Source organism: Odontomachus brunneus, unplaced genomic scaffold (assembly GCF_010583005.1).
Source record: "Odontomachus brunneus isolate Ranch 3 - 2012 unplaced genomic scaffold, Obru_v1 Obru_scaffold_087, whole genome shotgun sequence".
NCBI lineage: Eukaryota > Metazoa > Arthropoda > Insecta > Hymenoptera > Formicidae > Odontomachus > Odontomachus brunneus.
Window position 1 is genome coordinate 109794 of NW_022639537.1, and position 8171 is coordinate 117964.

At 43.7% G+C, this 8171-nt stretch overlaps 1 protein-coding gene across 3 annotated transcripts in view; it reads left to right on the forward strand.

Moving 5' to 3' along the window:
• The window catches only part of LOC116848033 (CCR4-NOT transcription complex subunit 6-like), a 688139-nt gene that overhangs the window by 76598 nt on the left and 603370 nt on the right, over positions 1-8171 (forward strand). The window lies entirely within an intron of this gene.

The window sequence follows — 8171 nt, forward strand, 5'->3', positions numbered from 1 at the left end:
AGAGAGAGAGAGAGAGAGAGAGAGAGAGAGAGAGAGAGAGAGAGAGAGAGTGACGAAAAGTGTGTGAGGAAGAAAGAATCTCTTTCCAGAAACCTTCCTCGGGATCCGCGGGATAATGGGAGAATCCTCGGGCGAAGAGAATCCTCTCGGCGACCGCACCGAACGAAAGTAGAGCGCGGAACAGATTGTCGTTTATCGATTTTGTGTCCGGCCGCGCAGACTGACCGTTATTCCGCTTTATAAATATTTAATTAAGCGCGGGGGAGTTACCCCGGTATACACTCGGTTGAAGAGACCGCGCCGTTCCTTTCGAATCTCTCCGCGAGTTCCCGTCCTCGCTCGCCCCGTCCTGTCCCGTCTGTCGCTGCCGATCGATCGCTATGTAATTGAATAACGAAATAACGCTCGCGACGCGGTCGACGCGAATATCGCGTCTGAAATCCCTTTCGGTCGGGACGGATTTTAAATAAGTTAAGCGCGGTTTCGCGTCACTCGCGTCGCGGAATCCTCTCGCATTTTACGTAATTTTTATTTCACGCCGCGCACGTGTATGTGCGTACGAGGGTGTTTGTATATATGTGTATAGAACTAACAGGAAAAAAGTTTTTATCGTGTATTTTCATTCGCCGGGAAAAATATGTTATTAACCGCGCATGTGTGTACGACTGTTTTTATTATGTCATTTCCCACGATATGTTATAAATATTATACAACTTAATATGTATCATGTCTTATCGACACGATAATAAAGACGATTTTCGTGATTCGCGTTTGTCGTAACGATAATCTTCTTTTGATTTAATTTCCTTTTTTTTTTGTTATTCAGCGCGTAAAATGGACGACAACGCGATAAATGGACGAAAATGTTTGTCGGCCGTGCATTATATTCCGTCCAATTAAACATGCCAAAACGTCAAGCAAGTCGGAAATATTTATTTAGACGGCCGGTCGGCCGGCTGTTGCTCTTATTTAATTTATGCGGACGCGATTGGTCGACGATGACGCCTCGCCTACCGATCGATTTCCGTGCGAATAATTTATCGGCCGCCACGTAACTCGCGTGTCATTCAGCGAATTGTTTGTAATCTCCATCAATCGATCCACTACCACCATCGACGCTAATCCTCTTGATTTGCGCGCTCGTCCGTCGACGAGTTTCACGCGGAAATCATTTTTCGATCGCTCCCCCGAGCGAGATTCGAGCCCGGAAATACGGTCGGTAGTTTTTTGAAAAATCTCACGTCGTCGCCGCGCGTACATGCGACAGAGAACGAGAAATAAAAGCACCGACACGTGTTCCTGGCAATTAATCGCGATATTAGATCTGCCTGCGAATTCATGCGTGTTTTTGAAACATTTTAGGGTCTGTTGTTTATGTTTATTTTGTGTTACGTAATTTTAGATTATCTCTTATGACTTCATAAAATTGTATTATAAATTATAACACAGAAAGAGAGAGCTTCATGATTTATAATATGATTTTGAGTTATCAGTGGAAGAAGAAAGTAATAAAACAGCAGATGGAAAACTGCTGATAAACATTAAACATGTCTGTAAAATTTATTGATAAACTTGTTTATCTGAAGCTGTATCATTTATTAAGAACGAAACTTGAATACAAAATGTAAAATATGAAATATAATTTTATGATTTTTGCGCAATTTTTGTATTATTACATTTTGTATAATATAATCTCCTGATTTTTGTATTTTACATACTTAGCTTCTGTCCTTAATTAATGATACAGCTCCATAAACAAGTTTATTAGTAAATTTTTACTGATTAGTAAACAAATTTTTGTTTTTATCAACAGTTTACTGTTAGCATTGTTCTTTGTTTCTTCTGTCTGTTAAAAATTAACCCCGAGAGATATTCTCTCTGCGAGAGTATACATGAATTCGCGGGCTCTTAATATTTCACCTCACGATAATACTATTTATCTCTCCGTCGCCATCCGTTTATTTATAAATCGTATGTCGATCGGGAGGATCTTTCTACAACAATGGAAACCGAAATCTCTCCCAAGGTTGTCGTTTCTCTCCATTTCCTATCTTTTTTGTATGCGTGTATGTGTGTGTGTGTGTGTGTATGTGTGAGAAAGAGAGGGAGAAAATTCACAGGTAGTCGCGCGAGCACACCGTCGACCATAAACTTGCGAACAATCACGATAATGGATGCCTTCTTGGAAAAGTTATAGCTACACCGCTGTAATAATCGGCAGAGGCCGTAGGAGGGACGGAAAGGATCGCGTGGAGGTGAAAAAAAAATCCCGAGCATGAGACCAACGGGATAGGGGGAAGACAGGGGGAAGGAGGAAAGAAGATGAATCTTTCGGGCGGAGACAGATCCGAGAAAAAGTACGGAAACGTGTCTCACGCGGAGGTCTTTTTGAGGATACGCAACCGGCGCGATGTTCGTTCTTTCCTTTCCCTTTTTTTCCTTCTTTCCTTTCTCTTCTTATTTCTCTTTCATCTTACGCGGCGCACTTGCAACTTGGCTACGACACGACGGGTGCAACGCTACCGATTGCTGTCGCGTGTCTCATCTCCTCGCCTCGTCTCGCTTGGCTTCGGCAAAGCCGAGAGGCGTTTATTTTTCCACGCTCGTACGCGACCGAAGCTTTCGGCGGCACGTCACGCGCGTTGCCCGTAATTTTAACGCGCCTGGGGTGGCGGGCAGGCAGGCAGGCAGGCAAGAGCAAGCAAGGAAAGAAAGAAAGAAGATCCGTGAAGTTTTGAGAATGAGAACCCGTGATTCGTGAGCTTCCCAATTTGGGACGCACGACTGTAGAATTCCCCAAATAAAAGTTAGGTCTATAGATATACAAACCAGACTCAGCATTCTCCGCATTGCTATGTGTATTTTACTCTCTCAATAATACATGTAATTGACACAAGAAACGTGTAATTGACAGAGAACGTGTCGCGAACTAAATCGGACGTATTAGATTTTAGTTTCAAGTATGAAAATAATCTTTGCAATGTGTACGACGGCAAAAATAAACGACGAACATGTTGCAAAATTCAGCGGATTTCGCAGAAACTGCCGCTGTAAAGATGTGATTCGCGCGAATTTACAACCGCAAGCAGAGAGCCGGGGGACTTCGAGGAACGAGAAAGCGAAAATAGGACGCGAGTCCGCGGGTCGATTTTAGAATGTGACTTCCAACGGATACGGAGTCGCGTCGAGTTTCCTAAGTAAGGGTTAGGACACTGCGTGATGATTCCTCATTGGACCGGACCTTATCCGCCATTTGTAAGGAAGAAACGAATAGGAGTGAGAATGAAAGCGAGTAGAAGTGAGAGAGAAGGTGCGTCACGCGCCTTAACCCTGGTGGATTATCGTCGTTAATAATCGAGGACTGATCGCCGAATATAATATAACTCGCTTCCTGCGTTATTATCGTTACTATCGTTACCGCCGCTAATTCTTCACGTTGCGCGAGCGCGCGCGCCGCGATCTTCAATTTTCCGCGCGTACGCGTTGTAACGATCCAGAAAAACCACCTCCGGACGACCAGCCGGCCTGCCGGCACGCGTAATGGGCATGGATGTTAGTTACGTATTCCCATTACAGAGAGGAGAGAGAGGAAGAGAGATGCCAGCCATAATGCGCGCACTGGATTTCTCATTATCGATGCCCGTGATTTATGCTCTGTTATCGTAAGGGACATTGTACACGTAGCGCAAGACCTAATTCGGATTACGCTAAGAGATTACCGGTATGCAGGTAAAGCATCGGTTCCGTAGATCGTTTCCTATTGGTTGGCTACCTCGCCTCCGCAGCGTTTCGCATCGGTATGATCGCGGGCCCGAGAGCACGTCGATTGGAAAGCTCGTGTGTGCTGATCGAAATGAAAGCCGACAAACGAATGAACGATATGAGAACGTGGGAGAATGAACAGATATGTGCATGCAACACAAACGTAATTAATGCGTTTCGTGGTTTCCGTTTCTTTTGTTACGCGATTTGTCTTTTTTCTTTTTTAATTTCACTTTGCAGCCGCCAACTGTACGAGCGTACCTCAGCGTCGCTCGAAGAGCACTCTCGCTTTAAGAGGGAATTTTCCAGGGGAATTGTATTTTCGGTTCGCTCCTCCGCGGAAATTTGTAGTCGCAATATGCCGCAATCGAGATCGCGTTCGGAAGTAGATTGGAATCGGATCGGCTTAGAGTGGCTTTAATCTCACGAGGTTACTTTCAACGGACATCAATATCGTTAAACGAATCGGTTACGCGCTTTGAAACATAGTACCGCTCCTCGCCTACGCTCTCCTCCGACGCTCACGCAATATATATTTTCCAACGAGCGAATCGCTCGAAAATGAGAGAAGGAGAAATAATTTGTTATTTATAACGCTCTGGGATCAAATTCCCTCAAGCGTTGGATAACAATTAATATGTAAGTTAACAATTTGTACCAAGTTGCAAAGATATATACAGAAGAACAGAAAGTTAAATAAGAAAATATGAAAAGCAGAAAGTCCAAAAGTAATATTAATTAAAAAAGTTGAACAAAAAAAATGAACTAAAGTATTCCGCATAAAAGGACTATGCCTGAGGTTGGCAGGGGTGTCGAGCACAGATTGGCTCGGTCAGGTTTTGAACGAATTTGGAGATCGTAGTTATGAAAAAATTTATAATAACCACAAACAGTTATAGTTGGCTAGTTCGAATGAGAGAGAACGAAACATTAATACTTGCTTGTTGTCTTTATACAGTGAGGGCTAGGGTCTTTTGTCGTTCCGGGGTGGCGCCACCAGCATGTGTGTCCCGTTGCATTGCTGAGGGTTTTCAGGGAGACGGCGCTACCCAGGGATTGATTTTTCGCCGTTTTAGGTGCCTTCTCAGGGATTGCCAATAAGGGTCCCTTCGCCATTGTGTTTCTGAGGTCCTGGAACGTGGGCTCTGAAGGTTTGATTGAGCGAGTCTGTGTTTGACGCTTTTGTTGACTTCAAACATGATCAGTTTTCAAGATTTTTCCAGATACAACATAAGTTCCGAATTAGAATATTCAGGTTTGTTCAAAATTCATTATTCTACTACAGTACCAATTAAAGTAGTTAAAGTTCTCCAGAATCTTGTTAACTTGAATAGAGTTCTAGTGACTCCAAGCGGGACTTCTGGTTTGTTCATATTTCACCTGTCATTAGACATTTAGTTAATCCAACCAAATGTGTTTTCCGTGTAAAAATAACTATAATTTCAGTTGGAACAAACATTTTTTCTCTCTCAGTGTAGCTAACACAGCGAGAAATTATTAAAAAGAGAGAAAGGAAAAGATATCATATCATATGACGTTGTCGTCAAGGGAATTATCGCGACGGGATATCGCCGCGCGGAGTCCACAAAGAGTCGTTTCGCGAGATCAAAGTAGCCGCGTTTTCCGCGTTAACGTATGCGACGTGCACGAGCGTGTGACGTGGAGATTTCACTAAATGTTTCCACCTACGCCCGCGGCGTAGTTGAGAATTTTTCTCGCCATTATCTCGTCTCGCGCCGACAAATTCCTCGGCGTGTCGAAACTGTTCGATGCTTATCTTCAACGGCGGCGGCGCGTTTTCAGGATGTATATTCACGCGCGACGCTATTACGAGATTCCGCGCGACGACGAGCATCCCGTCGTAAAGCGTTACTAAACGTCCCCCTCTCCTTATTGTCTATATGCACACTATTATTTCTATTATGATCCTGCGAAGTCGTTACTTCTATCTATTTGGAGTCTCTTCGCTGAGGATGTGAAGAAGGCTCGATAAATATTTAATAGTCGACGAAATAAGGTCTTTGTTTTTTTAATTTATTTAAGGAGATGTGACTTAAGATGATCATTACCAGTTTTAAAACTGGGTGTTACTCATGATTAAATAAAACATTTCAATTTCCAGTGAACTCTTTTCCGAGATGAATCAGGCAATTAGATCAGTCGCTCCGTATCAGTAATGAAGTTTGTTAGAATCTTTATACGCGACGTTTCGGAGTGCTTTTTTATTTTTATTACACTTTATCTTGCCGCTAATCCTTAGTTCTTTCCATTTGATTTTTATCGTGCGCATAAATCATTGTTGCAGTCGCTTTCACCGTTTGGGATCGCTCGTTCGAGCGTGCGTATCGACCGAGATTTTCTGGAGCGCGGTTGCAGCGTACTTTCACGTCGCGCTTCGTCTATTTTTCATTATTTCCCGACGCGCTTCGTTTACCTTCGACGAGAGCGGACCGGCGATGCCGCGTCTCTCTCTCTCTCTCTTTCTCTTTCGTGTTAGATGATACTTACGACAGAGAGCCGCAGTACTTGTGCTGATTTAGATCGACGGTTTTTTCCTAATTCGATCAAAAGTGAGAGTTGCGTTCAGCCATTGCCGTTATTAACACGTCAAATACCGTGACGATCTCTGATTACCGACACCATGATACTACCGCGTTTTGAGTTACGTATAAAGCGTAATGGAATAAACAATTGCTTTCATGAAAAAATTTAAAGAAATTTTTTTATTCGAAAAATATTTTTTCAGTGCAAGATATAAATATATTAGTATAATATGTTGTTAATACTCAAATAAATATATTTTTTTTATTTTTTAAATACTCTTGTTCTCTCACAGTATAGTAGAATTCTAGAAAAATATACCATGTTCTTTAGCAAAACATAACTTACTGACAGTTTATTCCTGCATTATTAGAAATAGCAAAATTGAAAAGAATTTACATGAAAAAAGACTATATCTCTCCGTGCATTGATTCGATGGAGGATTAATGAAGAATCACAATTTCAACTCAGATCTCTGGCCCGAGATTGTTGCGCAATTACGGTGGAAATAAAGAAGAAGCTAGGATTAACGACGGTTGTTCGAATCCGGCGCGATAACAACGTGCCGCGCTCGTCGCGTCGCGGTTTAATGGCTCGACACATTTCACAATAACGCCAATCTGCGGTGGCGTTAATCGCACGGACGCCGCCGCGGCCACTTTATCGTGAGCGGTCGATCGCGACATCAAAATCAGTTTGTAACAATAGCTAATGGCGCATCCCCGATCGGGCCGCGCGATAGTTGGGGCCGGCATCGTATCGCGTCGCGTCGCGAAACTTCCATCTGATCGAAGAGCGCGATCTATCCTCGCACCAGGAAGCGACTCTAATCACGTTGGGAAAAGCTTGTCGTTTCGGTTCTTGTTTTTCTGAGGTTGCGGCGTCTGCCGCCTACAGAAAGAACCTGAAATCCTCGGGGAATTCTTTCCTAGCCAGAGAAATCGGCGAATTCTCAGGGGAATTCTCTTTGAAACGTGCGTTCTCTCTTTTTTCTTAAGTCTTTCAAATCTTAGGAATCACAATTTTATCAAATCTGTCGTGAATGGGATTTGAAGCTTTTGCCATTATTTTGTAACTTGCAGTCATGCGAAAATCCACTTCTTCTTCGCACTTCTTCGAGCCTAATATCTGAAATTCAAGTAGCTTTTAATTCCTCTTGCGTGATCGTGAGTAAGAAGTAACAAGAAACTAGCGCGATAAACAAATTCGCTCAGAACTTTCATCGAGAAACGCTCCGATTGGTAGGGAACTCATTTTCCTTCTTACTAGCTCGATGTACCGTGTAATGAAGTAACCATCACAGTAGATGACGTTTTAATATGATGTTACGTAAGACGTCTCTCACTGGGAGGGAAGATATGACCCACTTTGTAGCTAACGGAAAAATGCTTCTGTTCGTGTCAAGGGTGGAATCCGTGGAATTTTGCACGCAGTGTGCAGCTTCATTCCGTACGCTCGAATGAAGAGCAAGGGAGCGTAGAGGGGTGAGGAAGGGAAGAGACAACCCGATGTAATAATAGAGCGTGTGTGCGCGCAAACTTTTTTTCGGACGTGTGCGTAATAAGCGCGAGCGCGCGGCTGTTGGCTCCGCGAAAGAGTGGCGCGGCTGTTCGCGCGCGCTCCCGAAACTTTTCTTCAAGCGGCGGCGGTAATAATAGAGGGACCTTCGTTCCGAAACTCGTTCCTGATGTATCTAATAATAGAGAGGCGGTGCCGAACTTCTCCTTTCCGGCGTGCGTAATAACAGGGAAGTGGTTCCCAACTTCCTGCGCGATACGTTTTGTGCTAATCGCGGGCGCCAGGCGAACTTTCTTTCCTCGCTCTAACGATGACGACGAGCAGCGGTGAATCATCAGCGACGGGGGGGG